The sequence below is a fragment of the Ochotona curzoniae genome, unplaced genomic scaffold (assembly GCF_017591425.1).
Source record: "Ochotona curzoniae isolate NIBS_2020 unplaced genomic scaffold, NIBS_Ocur_1.0 scaffold_4506, whole genome shotgun sequence".
Classification (NCBI taxonomy): domain Eukaryota; kingdom Metazoa; phylum Chordata; class Mammalia; order Lagomorpha; family Ochotonidae; genus Ochotona; species Ochotona curzoniae.
The window spans coordinates 77,603,467-77,625,215 of NW_024467119.1; the positions used below are offsets into that span (position 1 = coordinate 77,603,467).

Genomic DNA, 21,749 nt, shown 5'->3' on the forward strand with positions numbered 1-21,749 from the left:
ATGTACTTTTGGACCCTGTTGAATGAATGTAAATTGATGGTACTAGTATACACAAATAACTTCATGGCTGAGAAAAAAACCTGTAAGTATAATTTCCTTTAAAGTAGTGGAGAAGAATTTAAAATAACTTCACCTACAAATGATATGAAAGACCTCTGTAATAAAAATTACAAAATATTAAGAAAAAGAAATAGAAGAAGATATTAAAAGATTGAGAAACCTACCATGTTCCTGGGTCAGCAGGATCAATATCATCAAAATGTCTATATTACCAAAAGTAATATACAGATTCAATACAATCCCACAATATTCTCCTCAGAAATAGAAAAGATGATACAAAAGCTCATCTAAAAACACAAGTGACCATGAATAGCCAAAGCTATCCTAAAGAATAAAAATCAAGCTGGAGGAATCACAATTCTTGCCCTCAAGACATACCACAGGGCAATGGTCATAAACAGAGAAGATCAATGGAACAAAATAGAAACCTCAGAAGTAAGCCCACACACGTTCAGGCAATTAATCTTTGACAGCAGAACTAAAAACAATCCACAGAAGAGGCCTGGTCTCGTCAACAAATACTGCTGAGACAATTGGATAGCAGCCTGCAGAAGAAGAAAGAAGCAAGACCCCCACCTGTCACCTTATACAAAATCAGCCCTAAATAGATCAAGGACCTAAATCTACACCCAGATACCATTAAACTATTAAAGGAAAACAGAGGAAGCACTCTCCAAAATACAGGAATGGGGAAAGACTTCTTGGAAAAGACACCAAAAGCACAGGCAATCAAAGCCAAAATAAACAAATGTATCAAACTAAAGTATCAAACTAAAAAGCTTCTGTAGTGCAAAGTGAAGAAGCAACCAACAGAATGGGAGAAAATCTTTGCATAATACACAACCAATAGGGGACTAATATCCAGGATTTACAAAGAGCTTCAGAAATGCATGGACAGCAAAAACAGATAACCTTGTGAAGAAATGAGTGAAGGAAATGGACATTTAAAAAAAAAAACAAATTCAAATGGTTAATGAACATATGAAAAAATGTTCAGGCTCTGGGCCAGCACGATAGCGTGGCAGTTAAGGTCCTCACCTTGAACGCGCTGGGATCCCATACGGGCACCAGTTCTAATCCCGGCAGCTTTACTTCCCAACCAGCTCCCTGCTTGTGACCTGGGAAAGCATTTGAGGACAGTCCAGAGCCTTGGGACCCTGCACCCACATAGGAGACCCGAAAGAAGTTCCTGGCTCCTGGCTTTGGATTGGTACAGCATCAGCTGTTACAGCCACTTGAGTGAATCATCGGATGGAGATCTTCCTCTCTGTCTCTCCTCCTCTCTATACATCTGCTTTTCCAGTTAAAAAAAAGAAAAAAAAAAGTTCAGGCTCCTTAGCTGTCGGGGAAATGCAAATAAAAGCCACGTTGAGGTTCCACCTAATTCCGGTGAGAATGGCCTACATTTAGAACTCTGCTAACAACACCTGCTGGCATGGATGTGGGGAGAAAGGTACCTTCCTTCACCTTCACTGCTGGTGGGAGTGTAGGCTATTACAACCACTATGGATGGATAGATAGATAGATAGATAGATAGATAGATAGATAGATAGAAAGATAAAAATATATGTGTGGGGGGGTTTATCTTTTGATGCATTTATCTTGTATTCTGCAAGATGGTTGTTTTTATCAGAGACAACATATTTTCAGTTGTCTTAGCACACTCTCCACACTGATTTCCATGGATACTTCCAAGTATTTACATCATGTTAGGATGAGCCTACAAACAAACCAATCAACATATCAAGAACAGAGTGACTCAAATTTCAAACTACTCTCTAAAAAGAGTTTCAAGTGTTTTGTTATGGGGAAATGAAAAGTGAAAATCTGGTCAATAAATCTCCTTGGGAAGCATTTGGGAGATAAAGGAGTAGTCACCTAACTGTATGGTACATAAACTTTCTGCATCTCAACGTAGCTATGAATGTAGGAAAGTACGGTTTTGAAGATGCTCCTTCATCTCTTTCTACAGAGCAAAGTCTAGGAGCCAGTGCAAGGTTTCTCAACTGTAACATTACTGACATTGGTTGAGGGACAGAAAAGTTCTTCCTGTACACTACAGAAAGCTTAACCAAGGTTTGGTCTGTACCTGCTAGAAACCAGCATCATATCACACCTCCTTTAGTTTAATAGCCATGAACTTTCTGAAGATCCTTTTTATAAGGGGCTGATATTTGGAGCTACCCTATCAGTTCCAGTCGGCTTGATCTATAGAGTCATTCTAACTCTACCTTACAAATTCACATAGCTTGCATTTCAGTCAGAGTTATTATTCACACCCGAGTTTCACAATGCATGCTTCTCACATTACTAATCTTCTATGAAGCTAATGCAATAATAAAGCCAAGAGAATAAAACAAGCCCACAAGCTTTTGTGAACACTGTATTAGCCCTATTGAAATCACAAATATCCATTAATTTAGGTCATCCTTCCCAGGACATTTTGCATAAAAGGGTGTGAAAATCAGTGGATTTATGGATTTAGTTTCATAATTCTTTGTATCTATTGAAAAAGAAATTCCACAAAAAAGTTCCAGGATCTTAGAAGAGACTTTCAACTATGTTATTTAAAACTACACAACATTCAAAGTTAGAATATGTTGGCCTGTCTTTCAAAGCTCTTTAAGCTCTTTTATTCCCTTCACATATGCATTTTTTTTGTCTTTACTTCCTAATTAGACTGCAAGCTTCTTAAAAAGAAAAAAAGATCTCATTTTTATAGTGTATTTCAGTGGAACTGTATCATGTGCTAATTGAACTAATTTGAACTCAATCCTACTCACAGAAAGAACTATTATAATTAAAATAATGCCAGTGATTTCACCTACAATCTACTGGATAAACATCCCCAAGGACTATTTATATTTTGTTTTGTTGGTCTCAATTATCTTATGAACATCTAGTCAAAAGAATCTGAGTCTCATGTTTAAAAGTAAGCATTTTTCATGCAAAATGTCACTTTGATGAGCATCTGTTACTAACTGAAGACCAGTAGTCTCCTAATAGTAAATAGAAAACTGGCCAGGACGGCCTTAATAAGAGTGTACTCTAAAATATTTATTTATATGAAAGTCAGGATTACACACACACACACACACACACACACACACACACACACACATAGATGGCTACAACGGCAGAGGCTGGGCCAGGCCAAAGCTAGGACCCAGGGAACTTTTTTCAGATCTACGACATGGGTGACTTGGCCCATCTGCTGCTTTTTCTAGGCCACTAGCAGGGAGTTGGAATGGAAGCAGAGCAGCCAGGATATGAAACAGTGCCATATGGTAGGTACATCACAGTTGCAAGTGGCAGTTTTACGTGCTACTCCACAATGCTGTTACATGCATACAGTTCTAACATAAAATAAATTGTTAATAACATGACTATATTTTAAGTGTAAATTTGTAGAATTTCAGTGTTAATTCTGACCATTCACAATTTTTTGTTGTTATTGCACAGTATTTTTAGAACATGTTTCTTCATATGTTATGACTTTGGTATGTATATAGTTCCCAAGAAATTAACACAAGCTCTCACAGTATACTCCTAACTTTCAAGTCATGCATAATACACAGTAGCATGCAGTGAAGTTAATCAGATATACATTGTCTGAGTGGGTTATGTTTTATGATGTGGGACAGGCACAATGTTTGAGAAGTGTTCCAGGGCAATAATGGCAAGTCAGTGCCTCAGAAAGGTGGTATCTACTCCTACATGGCAAAACCAAAGCAAATGAACCACTCCAAAAGAGACCACAGAAAGGTTGAGAACTACAGCTCTAACACAAAATTGCGTTAAACAAACACCTTCTGAATGAGCCAAGGTATGAAAAACCACAAGAAGAATTTTCTGAGGTTACTTCGTTCTTATACAATCAACCAAAAGTAATCTTCAGACAATTTTATATGGAAAAACCTCGGTGCAGGGGCAGCTAAAGTCTAATCCTCACTTGACTAGACAAACAGCAGTGTGGTACAATGAAACTTTATGGTCATAGCTATTTCTTGGCAATCAACATAAACAATAGTAAAATAGAAAATATTCACCAAAACATACAAAAACCGATTTTTCAAGTTTTTATCTTATTAGCTATTGATTTTTCTACTTTTGACCAAAAGATAACCATGCACATAACTTTAGAAAAAGACATTTATTTAATTGAAAGGGTAGAGTCACAACAAGAGAGACAACCTAGAGAGACCTTTTTCATCCCAATGATTCACTCCCAATGGTCACAATGGGCACAGCTGGGACAGTCTGAAGCCAGGAGTCAGGAGTTCCTGCTAAGTCTCCCATGGATGTGCAGGGGCCCAAGCACTGAGGCCAACTGTCACCAGCACTCTCCCAGACACATTGGCAGGTAGCTGGATCAGAAGTGGGGCAGTCAGGGCTTGAACTAGTGCCCAAAGTAGTGTACTATGCCACCGCACCAGCCACAGCACATAACCTCTAGGAGTAAAGTTTTAGAATGGCTATTATCAAAAGGACAAATAAAGCAAAGACAACGATGTGGAGAAAGGGGATTCTTATACACTAGTGGTAGGAATGTAGTTACTTAGCTTTAAGGAAGTTGATATGAAAGTCCTTAAGAAATTAAAAATTCAACTAGCAATCTCAGTAGAGGTATATATCCAAAGAAAATGAAATTATATATGTAACAACCAAAGTATACAATAACCTTCAATCCCACTGACAGATGAATGATTTAAAAATGTTATTTATAAACACAGTGGGATATTATCCATCCATAAAAACATTGATTGAAGTGGAGGATAATGTGATAAGTAAAACAAGTCTGGAACAGAATGGCAAATATCATAGGTCTCACTCACATGTAGAATGTAAGGATACTGATTTAGAAATTGAGAGCAGAACAGCAAACACTGGAGGCTGAGGAGTGGGCAGGAGAGTGGAGTGGGGGAGGGAGGGAGGGAGGAGGAAATGTTAGCTTATGGGTACTAGGTTTCAGCTGGAAAGGAGAAAGTGAGTTCCGGTTCTGAGTTTCACTCATAGACTGACTATATGTTTCATAAAGCTGTTAGAAAGTATTTTAAATGCTTTCAGCACACAAAAAAGTTAGACAGATATCATTACCTTGATTTTAAAATTACACAATTATATGTAATTCCAAACATTACAAGGATACCTTTTAAATATGTATCAAAGTTTTGTGCCAATTTAAAAAACTGAAATGAAAAATGGACTTTAGTTTTCAGTCAAGAAATTTAATGTCCACGTTTTTCAGGCACTATGTGTCAGAAATGAGATCACCTAGGACACAGTCCCTGCCTAACAGGTGCTCAGGACTTAGTGAGAAGAATGTAAACAAAGAAAGCGTAGCAACACACAGTTGGCTTTTCTTAAAATTGGAATGTGCATGTGTATATACATTTAAAGATGTATTGACCGATTTAAAAGGCAGAGTTACTGAGGGGGAGACAGAGGTCTTCTCTCTACTCTTTCACTTCCTAAATGGTATCAACAGACATGAATGGGCAGTTCTCTGTTCAGGTCTCCCACATGGGTGATAGGTGACCAAGCATTTGGTCTATCTTCTATTGCTTTTGCAGGAACATTAGCAGAAAGCTGGATTAGAAATGGAGCAGACCCAGCCATCCTGCTCCTAGGAATATATTCAAAAGAAATGAAAACTGCATACAAGAAAGGGATCTGCAATCCTATCTTTACAGCAGTACAATCTACAACATCAAAGACATGGAAACAATTGAGATGCCCGTCAAAAGAGGAGTTGTTAAAGAAACTGTGGTACATCTACTCCATGAAATACTACTCAGCCATTAAAAACAATGAAATTGGGTCAAGCGGCATGGCCTAGCAGCTAAAGTCCTTGCCTTGAACGCCCGGGATCCCATACGGTCGCCAGTTCTAATCCCGGCAGCTCCATTTCCCATCCAGCTCCCTGCTTGTGGCCTGGGAAAGCAGTCAAGGATGGCCCAAAGCTTTGGGACCCTGCACCCGCGTGGGATACCCGGAAGAAGTTCCTGGATCCTGGCTTCGGATTGGCATAGCATCGGCCATTGTGCTCACTTGGGAGTGAATCATCGAATGGAAGATCTTCCTCTCTGTATATCTGACTTTCCAATAAATAAATAAGTTTTTTTAAAAAAATGAAATTCTACCATTTGCAACCAAATGGTCCCAACTAGAGACCATTAAGCTCAGTAAAATAAGTCAATCCCCAAATGACAAATATCGTATGTTCTCTCTGATATAAGGCATCCTTCATTTAAATTATAAGAACAATAATCCTTTTTATAAGGTTTTTGCTGCAACCCATGGGTTTTGATATTTGTTTTTATTTTCCTTTCTTCAAAACAGTTTCTTTTACTAAATTTTTCACTCAGATCACATAGTAGCACCATTTTCTCTAAGATGCTTGTGTATTTTCTTTTTTTTTTTTAAAGATTGATTTATTAACTATGACACATATCACATAAGGCCTTTTCAGGATTTTTTTTTTACACCATTCCCATTGAGACAAGTACAATACTTTGCAGCAAATACATGATTTTAAAAAACAAAGCCAAACAAAAACACCTCCGTCCGAGATGCTTCAGCCACGTGGTGTGTTTTCTTTTTCATTTTTTCATTGACACATTTGTTATTCAGTGGCATGTTACTTAACTCCCATGGTGCTATAAATTTTTTTTTAAGTTAATTCCTGTTGTTGACTTTGTTTTATGGCTTTTCGCTTAAGAGAATGTATAGTAACTGCGTACTAGAGACTGTTCTATCCAGATATGACGACAATGCAGTATACATCTCTACTTCCAAATCAAAGATGGACTCCCAATGAGACTGTTGGATGATCTTGACAACAGGATGCAGGACTGTCTGCCATTGTCTGTACCAGCAATGTCAGGATACACTTACATAACAGAATGGTGGACTTAGGACTGCTTATGAAGGACTATACTACTCTAATATGTGGGGTAAATAAGTTGGGGGAGGGAATTTAGGAAGGGGTAAAGGGAAATCCAAGAGCCTATAGAATTGTACTATAAGATTAAAAACAAAATAGAAGGGAGAAAAAAAAAAAGAAAAAAGAAATGGAGCGGACAGAATTCAAACCAGTTGCTGTTCAACAGGCACCAGCCTAGCCCACTGTGCAATGAAAACCTCAGATTATTCTGAAACTTACCAAGACCACAGTAAATGGCAGGAGGGATGGAAGGAATTAAGTACAAATTACAGTGGTACACAATCTGACAAATCTATCAAAGTCAAAGCGGAAGGATCACTTATTTGATGGGATACAATTAATGCAGAGCATTTTTATTCCTAACTCACTCTGAACCAGTCAGTACTGAAACCTGAAATGATATCCATATCATATGTGTCTCTTGTCTACTGGTCACGTGTCAAGACAAAAAAACAAACAACAAAAAACAATCAGGAATAGAACCCAAATATTTCAGAAGCAGCAGACACATGCAACTTGACTAACAACAAACTGTTACAAACAAGAAAGTTTGCACATGAATGTAAATATTTCTTGGAAAATGCCATAGCCTCAACATGGTATTTTCAAATGAGACCAAGTTCATCTCAACTAACCAGTACAATATTCTCCTATCAAAAATAAGCCTTAATAATAATTAAAAAATTAAAAAATCAGTACATGATAAGCGGAAAGCAAAAAAGATGAGAAATATAATTTTGCATTTCTCCATTAAAAATGCTTATTTATTTGAAACACAGATAAAGATCCGTTGGTTCACTCTCCAGATGGCCTTAACCTCTGGCTGAAGCCGGGAGGCTGGAACTCATTCTGGGTCTCCCACGTGGGCGGCAGGAGCCCAGGTACTAGGGCATCTCTGTTGCATTCCCAAGCACATCAGCAAGGAGCTGGGTCAGAAATGGAACAGCAAGCACTCGAACCAGCAATCACGCAGGAACCCGGCACTATAGACACAGCTCAACTCCTCTCATTTTCTTGCTTTCTTTGTCACTCTGTCAAATAATCTCAAAGTAAAAAAAAAAAAAAGCATTTTAAGACTTTGATTAAGAATGAAAATGAAACAAAGAAGAAGCTGAGTCCATTTAACAACACAAGGATTTGTTTTCCTCTTAGAATTTTAATAGAAATTTGAATTGTGGGTGGACATAAAACTTATATAATAAATACACAACAATTTATATCTATACAAGCAGGGCTAGTAATCCTATCATTAGCGGACTACTGATTGCTCTCTCTCTCTGTTTTTATTAGCTACCAAAAGCATATTTGGTAAAGGACATGAAAAATAATTACAATTTTGACAGTCATATGAAATTATCCAGAAAGTACAGTACATTTCTAGATTTGGGAGCCCACAGAAAGGCAAATTTTGGGAAACCATATTATGTCTGGGGATACCTTCAGTTAAGGATAATGACTGCTGACTAAATTGCAAACACTTAATATAACTATCCCCAAACAAGTAGTTCGATTTAGGACATTTTTAAAGGTTCACGGAACAAATCTACCTCCCTCTGGCATCAAAAAGCAGCAGAAAGAAGAGAAGCACCAAGATTCAGGAGATAATGTGGTGGGAACAGTGAGTATGAAATCCAAGAAGAGGAGCACAGCTGTGTTACAAGCTGTGCGAGGCTGCCAGGCGATCACGGGGTAAGGGCTCTGCACAAGCAATGATGAAGCTTACACGGGCACCAGACTTCACAATAACTGACTGCTACATAGAACACTTACACGCTGCCTTTCCACCTGCTCACTGACTTCTCCTTCTCACACTGAGACACTTTATTCAGTCATTATCATCCCGCCTCACTACAAATGACCAGAAGCGTAGTCTGTGCCAAAGCAATAGAGCACACAGAGCAACTGGTACTAAGATCTGCTTTTCTAAGAGCCATGGGTCTCCACACACTGAACAACCACGTCATTCAAACGCTATTTTTTTAAAACTTATTTTTTAGAAGTGTGTATTTCCTTTCCTATGGTCTTAATATTTGTGTCAAATTTCTATATTTAACTTCTAACTCCTAAGGTGACAGTACTAGCCAGTAGAATCTTTGGAACGTAATCCAGTTATAAGGGAACTGCCCTTACAACAGAGGTTCTGGCTGGCTTCCGCTCCCCTTCTCTCAGGGACAGACACAATAACAAGGAATCAAGAGCCGGAAAAGTGGACCCTCACCACAACACCCAATGTGCTAGTGTCTTCCCTACTTCCGTGACAGTAAGGAAGAAATTTTGTTTACATTCTACTCACTTTAAGATAGCTTTGTTACAGCAGCCTAAATGAACTAAGAAACACACACACACAGAGACACACACATGCATGCGCATTTAATCAGTGTTCTAGAGCCACCTTACATCCATAAGAGCTAACAAACTTTCAAACATTCTGCAGGCCAGAATGGTTCTAAACATAACCATTATTACACATGAAATTATATAAATTTACAATTAAGTCAGTCACAGAAAATGAATATAATACTAAAACCACAAGTGATGTGCTATTATTTATTTCTTTGTAATTCTTTTTTTTTTTAAAGATTTATTTTTATTATTTTTTTTATTGGAAAGGCAGATATACAGAGAGGAGGAGAGACAGAGAGGAAGATCTTCCGTCCGATGATTCACTCCCCAAGTGAGCGCAACGGCCGATACTATGCCAATCTGAAGCCAGGAGCCTCTTCCGGGTCTCCCACGCGGGTGCAGGGTCCCAAAGCTTTGGGCCGTCCTCGACTGCTTTCCCAGGCCACAGGCAGGGAGCTGGAAGGGAAGCGGGGCTGCCGGGATTAGAACCGGCGCCCATATGGGATCCCGGGCGTGCTAGGTGAGGACCTTAACCACTTGCACCACCGCGCCGGGCCCTATTTCTTTGTAATTCTTAAGTAGTGATGATGTAGCTTAAAATTTACCATGGTCGGAGTATTATACCACAAAATCAGCAAACCAGAGTTTAATATATCATTTTATTGACTATTTGGAACTTCAGAAATTGATGAAAAGAATGTTAATAATATGAATTCAATTTAAAAGCATGTGGTATGTGGGTATTTACATTATGAAATACAAAAATTAATGAATGTTCTTCCAGTATCTGAAAACTATTTTCTGAATCAGCAACAAAGTTGTTCATGCTATTGACAAATGAATGAAAACTGACATATATTAACCATATCACTCTAATTTTAGTCAATATTAACAAAAATGTTAACAATTCTCATTGAAATTGTACTCAGGTTTCCAAGAAAGTTAAATAAGGTGGGGCCAGACTAACTTCAGCTGCTCTGGGATATGAAAAGAACAAATGGACCACGTTTCCAGGGCCTGCATGATGGAAATTTTAGGCAAAGAAGTGAAAACCAACCAAGACTCCCATGGAACAAGGAGACAAAACAGAGACTACTGCAGCCAGCCACACCGTGGTGCAGCACCCTGCTGGCTGTGGGTTACCATCACTCCATGTCAAGGTAGGAAGAAACTGTTGTTGGCCTTGGGGGCTTCAGTTTTATTTGAGAGGGAACTGACAATCTGACTTTTACATCGGTCTGGGAAGCTAACTGGGATGTTAGCAACTGCTGGCTTAGAGCAGGGAAGCTGCCTTGCTTTCTTCTCCTCCCCTACTCCTGCAGTGCGCCATACTTAGCAGTGAAAAGTTTGGCAGTGTACCTCAGTACTTGGCCCTACTAGCATCTAAATCACCATCATCAGCAGACGCCACATATTTACAAAGAGATGACAGCAATCATGGCACTGCTGATACTGCCATAGGAGAATGTTGAGATCAGCCTGGAACATGAGCAGGGGGCAAGGAGTCCACCCAATCCAATCAGCCTGTCTCCTATCCTGCAAAAAAGGGCTCCTAGCTACCAGCAGGGAGGAGGTGCCACATTGATAAGGTAGGTGGCAAGCTGCTGTGGCCAACCAGTGTGACTAGGGCATTTAAATTTTATTGGAGAGGCAGATAAACAGAGAAAGAGATCTTCCATCTGCTAGTTCACTCCCCAGGTAGCTGCAATGCCTAGAGCTGGGCCAATCTGAAGCCAGACTTCTGGGTTTCCCACATTGGTGCACGGCTAGCGTCCTCTGCTTTCTCAAACTCTAAGCAGGGAACTAGATAGAAAATGGCACAACCATGCTGGCCCCATGACTACTGCATTTCATCTAAGGGATAAATCTAATGTCCTTACTGACTTTGAGTCTGGCCTGAAGGTTGGTCACTGGCTGAAGCCTGTGGGGTGCTCCTCTCCCTTCACTCTATCAAGGGCAATTGTACTCAAACTGTCAAAATAGAACATGAACAGGCAGCAGATATTGGCAAGACCTTAGCTCTCTATGTGAAAGCAGAATGCTTGTATGGCTGACAGTGGATCCTCTAAAATCTGCCAAGTTCAGCAAAATTATGCTTCAACACTATAAATTGCTAAATACAAAATGAAAATAGACATGAGACAGCTGAATAGTACCCTATATCCATTTTAAGGTATATAGCAGCCCGTTCTGTGTATAAACAAAAATTGAAATGTCAATGAAGTAGTCACAGGATGTGGTTAAGAACTTGCATTTTTTTAAACATATTGGTTACTCTTTAGCATGTCAATTAATTCCATAATGTCGTAAATTGTCGTTGATGTTACGTTATGGCTTTTTATTGATCAGGACAATATTCTGCCAGCTCTGCCTTCAGACCAGAGATGGTCTCCCCAAGAAACTGTTGAATTTACCTGGACAATAAGATGCTGGACTCTATGCTGGGTATATTCTTGCAATGAAAGAATCTTGACTGAATTTGAAATGTAATACAGCAACAAGGTGGAGGAATCCACCTTGGAGGAAGGGTACAGGGAGGGGTTGGGAGAGTCCCAGAGCCTATGAAACTATCACATAATGCAATGTAATTAATAATATATATATATTTATGTATTTAAAAAAAGAAAATTATAAAACATTCAAGAAGGAAATAGAAGACACACAAAAAAGAAAAATCTTCTATGTTTGTGGATTGAAATAATTAATATGATCAAAATATCTATGCGATCCTGACATTCTTATCAGACTAAGAAGCTAAAGCTAAAAACAACAAAGCCAGAAGCATTACAATAAGAGATGCCAAGGCATACTACAGGGCAGTTATAATAGCTAGGATTGGCACAAAAAAAGACATAGAGACCAATGAATAGTAACCCCAAGAATTAATCTATGTAGCTACCATCAACAAATCTTTGACCAGGGAGCTAAAAGTCAATCCCTGGACAAAGGATAGTATCAACAAATGATGCTGGGAAAATTTAATCTATGTGTGTGGACATATGAAACAAGACCTGTACATTACAGCTTACATAAAAATCAACTCACAATGGATCAGGGACCTAAATCTTAGACCTGGAACCATCAAATTACTAGAGAAAAACAGGGCAAACACTGTAAGACACTGGCATAGGGAAAGATTTCTTGGATAAAACCACAGCAGTACAGGCAGCAAAGGCAAAAACAAATGGGATTACACCAAACTAAGAAGCTTCTGTACAACAGAAGAAACACTCAACAAAGAGGTTAACAGATGAAACAGAGATTTTTTTTTTTTTTAAAATACTTACGTGCTATTATCACGGCCTCAGTTTGAATTCTATGTCTCTTCCTGATTCCAACTTCCTGCAAATGCAAGCCCTATAATGCAGCAAGCGATGTCCCAAGTGCTAGACTCCCCCATGAGCTTCAATTCAGAGCTCAGCCCCGGTGGCTGAGAACATTACGAGTTCGACCCAATGAGTGGGAATGCTCGCTCTTGTTCTGGCTCGCCCTGCAGCCTTTCCATTCTCCTTCTCTCCCTTTTTCTATCTCTCAAATAAATAGATAACATCATACTCACATAGACTGATTCTTAAAATGTCAATTCAGATGAAATACAACTTAAAGGGTGAAAATCAAATATTAAAAAGACTGTGGCAAGACTGTGCAGACATAAATAGTAACATTTACCTCTTTGCCAAAAAGTTACTCTTGATTCTCCCAGCTAGTCCAGAGTCACAGTTTTAGAACTGACTTGGTAGGAGAGTCCAGTAATAATTAGAACTTCCACTAATACTCAAGCTCAGCCTACTCACACCTGCAACCAGTGGTTATGGTAGAAGAGTGTCTATAAACTATGCTAATTGTTTCCTGGTACATGGTACTTCCTGTTACAAGAAGTCCTAATAGAAAGTAATTGAGATGAATATAGAACTACACTGATGGACAAGTGGACTCATTTGTTTCTTTACAAAATTACTTTTAAAAAGAGGACATATTGATCAGTAATTCCCTTTACATCTAGGTTCTAGCTAACTGTGTACCAAATATTACGCCTGTTTTATGGCTGGTGTGGTAGCTTTGTGAGGGCCTTTCCAAACACACTCAGAGCTGGTATATGATACAGGAGGATATTTGTTTTCAGACAAACACACTCTAAGTAAAACCAGAGCCACACTTTCCCAAAATATACAAGTATAGCTGTTTAAAATCTGAACTGAACTGTAGTAGACGGTATCTGGGATTCTGTCAAAATCTTTAACAGGAGTTAAGAGGAGAGACAAAAGAATAAAAACAAGCATAACTCTTACTGGTAGAATTTAAGACTTGCTTGGAAGCTTTACTCCCCATTCTACCTTAATCTCATGGGCAGGAACTTGGCCATCAAAGGATCAAAAAAAGACGGAGTGCCTGTGACAGGCCAGTCTAGCATGACAACCACCAGCACAAGTCCATTGTCAACAGCAGATCCTTTCTCAGAGTCAGCTAATGTCGAACATTATCTGGACACTGGGGTAGCAGAGCTACTAGACTGTAACAGCCTCAGGAGACAGCAGTATGTGAAGATAATTCACAAATACAAACCAGGAGGTTGTCTTCAGCTTACTGATTCTGCAAGAAATTTCAAGAAGGAATGAATTTCTAGAGGTCTTAAGAGTCTAAGTTGTTTCTAGGTCACTTGAAAGTGCTTGAAGTCACTTGAAAGGCCTGAGGACCTTTTTCCACCCAGGAGGACCTTTTTTGGGGTGATGACAGACTCATAAATTTATCATTATAAACTATAAAACAATTTGCATACTAGATAAAAATGTGCCAAAGGAAGAAAGCAACTTTTTGTTTATTTGCCTGTCTTGAACACTTGGGTGTGAAAATGTTTCCAACGGTTCCAGTTTTCAAATCATAATGTAAGGGTTAATATCCGGAGAGGCAGCTGATACTGTTCAGACTCCTGCAGCCCTTATAGAGGCTCATTCAAGACCCAGCTCTCTTCAATGTCAGCCTCCTCTAATGCAGACCACCTGCTTCTCACATCCAGGACCTCTACTGAGTTTTGGGTTCTTGGCTTTGGCCCAGCCCACACAGGGCTATTGTGGGCATGTGACCAGTGAACAAGCAGATGCCTAGATCTTTATCACTCTACCTTCCACATAAAATACAAACAAACAAACAAACAAAAAAAACAAAACCCACAACAACAGAGAGAAAAGTTAACAGAAACATTTGGTATTTATGTTTTCTTCTAACATCCATTGGAGATACTTGTTTTCAAACTAAAACTTTCTATTAAGAACAATTATTTTCTCTTACAGAAGTAATTCAAATACAGCCTTGATCATTTTATTATATAATAGTTGATGACAGAGTTCAGCCTATTGCTATAGAATTGCTGTAATTTATTTACCACACTAATTCTGTATATATATTTTGGAGAAAGAATTTTTTTAAGCTTTTAATTATAGAAGGCTGTCAAATTCCCATATAGCCTACACGCAGCTCTCCATTCTTATCTTACATTAATATGCTACATATTTCACATTGTATTTTAAAACAATTCTGATCATATAAATTGTGAAAAGCAGATTTTATAAGAGATTATGGATTGTGCTAGAAAAAAAAACACCTACATGGACTAGTATAACAATAAATGACAGCAGTTTTCCTCAGAGCATCAAAACCTTTGCCAGGGGGCCACTGGCTGGTGCAACTGAGGCGACCTCTGCGTGCTGAGCCATGGAGCACACCACATCGTGGGGCTAGGACCATACTGGGCCACTAAGCTGGTTTCCTCCTTCCTTATCTCTGTTTTTTTTTAAAGATTTATTTTTATTATGTTTTTATTGGAAAGGCAGATATACAGAGAGGAGAGACAGAGAGGAAGATCCTCCATCCGATGATTCACTCCCCAAGTGAGCGCGATGGCCGATGCTATGCCGAGCCTAAGCCAGGAGCCTCTTCCGGGTCTCCCACGCGGGTGCAGGGTCCCAAAGCTTTGGGCCGTCCTCGACTGCTTTCCCAGGCCACAAGCAGGGAGCTGGAAGGGAAGCGGGGCTGCCGGGATAGAACCGGCGCCCATATGGGATCCCGGGCGTGCAAGGCGAGGACCTTTAACCACTTGCGCCACCGTGCCGAGCCCCCTCCTTATCTCTGAAACCATATCCAAAACAGCCCCCATAGCAAAAGGATGTTATTAAACTCCCACAGTAGAATGCTCCTCCACCAGGCATTTCACAAGAGAATAGCCCAGTGAGGCTGCTTGTGATGAATTCCAAGATGTGGTACAAATGTCACAGCATACTGGAGAGGTGCTGGCTTGCCAACTGGTCCACCACAGAGAGCTGACAGAGGCCAATGTGGAAGAGATTTGGAACTCCATGACACTGTCCTATTTACAGAAAATCCTTAGTCTCGACTGCTTGGAAGATGTTTTAGACATCAGGCTTGTCAATGTGAAGTTCATGATACATAACATGTACAGCATCAGCAAGCAGGGAGCTGTTGTCCTCGATAACAAGTCAAAAGAACTTCCTCACTGGGTACTGTCACCTATGAAGAGCCTGGCAAATTGGCCCAACTGTTCAGATTTGAAATAGCCCATGTACTTGGGATTTGAAAACGATGTACTTAAAACCATAGCAATTACTATGGTCACTTGAAGGAGCCTTTACTTACACTTCATCTTTTTTATGCTTTTGTCAACATATTAGGCTTGCGGCAGAGAGAGCCAACGGTGGTTGAAGCATTTCAGATCTGCTGCCTCTTCTGGCTCCTGAGAACAGGAGGATAAGAATGATGGCTAGGATCTGCCTCAACCAGGAGATGCCCCCATCGTGTGACGGGTTGGGCATGACGATGCTGATGGTGCATTTTCCCGCTGCATCTTGTATGCCAAGGACGAAGTGGACTTGGATGAGTGACTAGCTGCTAGGTTGGTAACGTCTCTAATGGACAATGATCACGAGATTCTGAAGGTCCCCTTGGCTTTGCAGACCTCTATAGAGGTGTGTGTGGCTCATCTACAAAGAGGGCAGATAAAATACCTAGGATCTGATATGGACATCACTTTATCTGCCTCATCATTTTGTTGTCAAATTAGTCCAGGAGACTTTGAATGCCGAAAAGCATATGGAGCTAGTGGCAGCCTTGCTGGAGAACCCCCTCATGTGTTTACTGTGAATCAATTATAAAGAAATTCTGAAACTTGTCTTTTTCCACTGAACATCCTACAGCTGAAATATTTAAATAAGATACAACTGTGGGAGCAAGGTGAGGTATCTTGAAGGTTATCAAGACTTTCATCATTTCTGGAATTCGGTCATAAAATACAAGATGCCAAGAATATATGTAAATGGGAATGTTTAGGGGCTGGGGTTGTCATGTAGAGGGTAAAGCTGCCTGTTGATGTCTACCCAATATGGCCAAATAGGGCAGGAAAATGTGGCAACCTGACCAGAGGTGCTTATCCTTCAGCTGGGTTCAGGGCTTAAGAGGCACTTTTCCGAGAAGCCGAAGCAGTTGGTTGGTCTACACCATGATTACTGAATGAGATAAGATTTAATAGTATTGAATTATCAATTCATTATTGGAAGATATGGAAACAAACCAGAAGTTGAAATGCGGTTCTCAAGAATATCCACAATTAGATGAATTACAGGAACTGTTTCAGAGTGGCTGCTAAGAGCTTTGAAACTTAAGGCCTCCAAGTATCCCAATCAGACCTATCATGCTTTTTTTCCAATTAGCTTTTTTATTTCTGAGTGGCTTGTCTTTTCCTGCAAAGACAAGCTATAGGACCTGGTGTGATAGCCTAGTGGCTAAATCCTTGCCTTGCATGCTTCAGGGTCACATATGGGCACCGATTCGTGTTCCAGTTGCTCCATTTCCCTTCCAACTCCCTGCCTGTGGCCTGGGAAAGCAGTGGAGGATGGCCCAAAGTCCTGGGACCCTGCACCCACATGGGAGGCGTGGAAGAAGCTCCTAGCTTCAGATCACCTTGGCTGCAGTGTTGCAGCCACTTATGGAGTAAACCATCGGGCAGAAGATGTTTCTCTCTCTTTTTCTGTTTGTATATCTGCCTTTCCAATAATAAATAAATAAATATTAAAAAAAGAGGACAAGCTATGTGGTTGACAGGAGGTTAGGGTTATGCTCAAAGAATGCAGTTAATTTCTCCTAAGGAAGCTAATCTGCTATGTGAAAAAAAAGTCAGCACTAGTAATTAGATCACATCTGCATTTCTTTTTTCTCCAAGAAGCCAAAAATAATATCATGTCAGTATGTTAACAGCCTGTAGGATCACTTGCTGACAATCGCAGACTTGACCAGTCCACACAAAGCAGGATACACATGGGAAGCGTGCAAGCAAGGAGGAGTAGCATGAGGTGTTAAGAACAGACACTACCCGGCTCAGTATCTACTTTCCTTCCCTGACCAGACGCCCTAGCCTCAACCTGAACCATCAATAATGCAATTGTACAGTTGCTTGCAACAAGATGAACAAATATCAAGCATCTATAAGAAGTTGTAAGTTATAGAAACTTAAAGAACCCAACACCGAAACTAATTTCTAAATGAGTTTAGTCTGATTTCTTGAGGTCCAGAGAAACTGATGTTCAATTTTACATGTCAATTTGTCTGGATCATTTCTCCAGTTACTCAAACACTAACTTTTAAGCGGTAGAATTGGCTCTGGGCTCGGCATGATAGTTCAGTGGCTAAATCCTTATCTTCCATGGGCTGGTATCCCATATGGGCGCCAGTTTGTGTCCCAGCTGCTGCACTTCCCAACCAGCTCCCTGCTCATGGCCTGGGAAAGCAGTAGAGGATGGCCCAAAGTCTTGGGGTCTTGCACCTCCATGGAAGACCCAGAAGCAGCTCCTGGCTAATGGCTTTGGATTAGCTAAGTACTCCATCAGCTGTAGCCACTTGGGGAGTGAACCAGTGGAAGATTTTTGTCTCTCCTTCTCTCTGTAAATCTGCCTAATGAAAATAAATTTAAAAATTGGCTAAAAGTCTATAAGTAGTTGATTTTAAGGATGGCAGAAAATCTGGGTGGGTCTGATGTAATCAGTTGAAAAGGCCTTTTGAGCAGGGTTAAGAGCAGGCACTGTTGGTAGAGCAGGGTGCCACTTACAACATGGGCATCCCAAACAGACCTCTGATGAGTCCAGGCTCACTTGCTTCTTGTTAATGAGCTTAGGATGGCAACGGAGGATAGGCCCAAGAGGGTCCCTGCCGTAAGCCTGGGGGACCTAGGTGGAGTTCCAGGCTCATAGTTTCTCCTGACCCAGCTGTCTGTTGCAGCTATTCAAAGAGTGGATGAAATGGATGGAAAATCATTCCATCTCCGTTTCTCTGATACTCTGTCTTTCAAATAGGTAAATTCACATTAAAATAATAAAACCAAGCAGAGGCTTCATTAATGACAAGAAACAGCACCTATGGGCAGCAGCATTGGTCTAAGAGTTCCAACCTGCCCTTCTCTGTGGCCTGCCCTATGGTTTGTAACTTACCTATCAGCCAGCACAACAACATTAATAATTACTCGCAACAAAGCTCGTAATACACATCTACTAGTTTCTGTTCCTCTGGTTGACCTCTGATTGATATGGCAACCAACTAATCTTCATAATTACCCTAACAGACACCTACTATAATCAGCCCCATTTATAACTAGGGAAACTGTGGTAAAAAAAAAAATTAGAAACTCACCCAAGGAAATTCAGTTCCAAATTTGGGCCTGGTTCCCAGAGTATTTTTTTTCCTTATTGTTTATAAATCATCCTAAAAGTTCTTCAAATTAGAGCACAAACAGTCCTCATTTTAAATACAAGTTTCAGGGATATGTAGTAGCTGTCTATGCTTCTACCAGGTGACCTGTGGAGTGCCAGAGGCTGTGGATCCATACAAAACCCAGGTAGAAAGTAGTTCTGCTTCACTCCCCAGGTGGCCACAATGGCCAGGAGCCAGGAGCTTCTTCCAGGTCTCCCACATGAATGGCAGGGATCCAGGGACTTGGGCCATGTTTTGCTCTTTTCCTAAGCATGTTAACAGCAAGCTGCACTGGAAGCAGCCAGGACTCCAACCAGCACTTGTATGGGAATGCTGGTGCTACAGGCAGGTAGCAGTTCAACCACAGCCATTAGCCCCTGGTCATCCATTTTAAAAAGATTCATTTTAAAAACACACACATAGATTGTTTTGCAGTTGCTGCTATTGCTTTTTTATCTCTGGGACATTTCCCAAGTGCCTACAACAAGGACTGGGCCAGAGTGAAGTCACGAGCTTCTTCGGGGTCTCCATGTTTGTAGCTAGAACTCAAGTACTTGTACTTAGGCCACCAGCTACTTTCCAGGCACATTAACAGGAAACCAGAATGGAAGTGGAGGTGCCAGAATCAAATCAATACTCTGATATGGAATTTCTGTACCTCAACACCTTACCCAAGAAGCTGATCATTCTAATGAGCTAAGTTTAACTCCAAACTTATAGAAACGATATTCCTCCTGGTTCCCCCCAACCTTGGGTCCGTCCATAAGTAACAGAGGGCAACAGAGGATCTGCAAAATATACCCTAATTGTAGGAATGAGCTTTAAGGAAGTATGTAAGTATGCAGATGCTCCATAACTATAAAGGGGGGACGTTGTCTCACTAAACCCATCATATGTGGAAAACACTGGAAGTTGAAAATGTCTGAATACATCTATTCATGACATTAACCTGCAGCTAGGAAAAATCAATACAGAGGCCAGATTTGGACTGGCCCAGTTTTAGTCATTTGGGGCATGAATCAGACATTGAAGACTCATTCTCACAAAATTTCTCTCTCTTTTCCTCCCTCTTTCTAACTCTAACTCTTTAGAGGCCAGTAACATGGCATAGTTCGTGAAGATTCTGTCAGGAGTACTGTCATACCATATGGGCACCAATTTTAGTCCCAGCTGCTCCACTTCCAATCCAGTTCTCACTTATGGCTTGAGAAAGCAGTAGAAGATGGCCCTCCCGGGTTAATTCCCTGGATCTATGTGGGAGACCCAGAGAGAGTGCAAGGTTCCTGGCTTTGGACAGGCCTAGTTTTGGCCATTAATGTCATTTTGGGGTGAACCAGCAGTAAGAATACACAGCAGTAAGAAAAAAACCCGTAAAATCATCAATATGTCTTACAGTGGTTACCACTGGACTATCAGTGACTTCAATTTTGTTTTCTATTTTGGTATTTTTACGAACATTTTACAATAAGTGTTTGTAATATGTAGTTAAAATTTAATAATTTTAAAGAATATTCACTGAAACAAGAAAATGTTCATGATATAATGAAATGAGAATAACCATTTCTGAACATTTTCATGAGTATGTTAAAAGATATCTACTATTTGAGAAAACAAAAACCAGGAAAAAAGCATCAAAATATAACTGTAGGTTTAGAATTCTCTTCAAAATTTTCCGTAATAAATTTGTTTTGTTTTATAATTTGAACATATAATTTCACTTTTTCTAAGAGCAATTGTGCTAATGGTAATCTGTCACGTGGAAAACTTTTGAAGAGTGCAGTCTATTTACAAGAACTTTCTATACCTGAAGTTTATTTTCAGAATTTACTACACAATCTACTGGATAATGGATGATGATAAGCTTTATATCCTGCCTGTCATCCCTGGACCACTGCTTGTTCAAGAGAGCTGACAAAGTTGCTATTATCTTGAGGTAAGAGGGTTACAGAGGATGTTTGGATTTTAGACACAATGTTACTCTGAAGCCTTTAGATAGTGGACATTTTTGTTTTTTGATTTCCTTAATTATCAAGGGTACTGATTTTTGATTGATCCACCTGCCCCAAAGGAGGGGGGATCACACACATGCCTCAGCATGCCTGTCTTAATCCTGGGGCACTTGCAAAAGGACAGGTGCACACTCTGCCTCTCTGGAGTCAGCCCTCAGCTAGAATGAGCTCAGAGGGAGCAAAAACATGTTTGTTACAGGGCAGAAATGAATGCTCTGGTTTATTGCACAAAGGAGTTTCTAATCAACCCTAAAATTATATCATCAGGAACATAACTCACTTCTGGTTTCCAGAAGGATATACCTATAAAAACAGGATTGATTTCTGATCAATAACAGCTTGCTGATAAGAGAAGGGAGGTGACTGGGAAACTGAATGATATTTTTTTTAACTAATTCTGTTCAGAATAATATTCTTCCAGGAATTAAAGCACTGTTTGGTTTCTAGTACTGAACAACACATTTAAAGAATGTGATACATGCAGTGGCAGTAAAGGAAAACATTCAAATAAAAATTCAAAGTGCAGCTATCCAAGGACATTTATTAGTTGGAATAACACCATAACCTAAGGACACACTGAGCCGAGTCACAAAAATGCAAAGTTCACTAGGCTAAAGGCTCTTGAAAGCACATTCTGTGTAACT

At 40.0% G+C, this 21,749-nt stretch overlaps 1 protein-coding gene and 1 pseudogene across 1 annotated transcript in view; one reads left to right on the forward strand and one right to left on the reverse strand.

Annotated features, from left to right (window-relative positions):
• The window catches only part of SH3D19 (SH3 domain containing 19), a 212,628-nt gene that overhangs the window by 83,283 nt on the left and 107,596 nt on the right, over positions 1 to 21,749 (reverse strand). The window lies entirely within an intron of this gene.
• On the forward strand, positions 13,693 to 16,512 carry LOC121147255 (annotated as a pseudogene).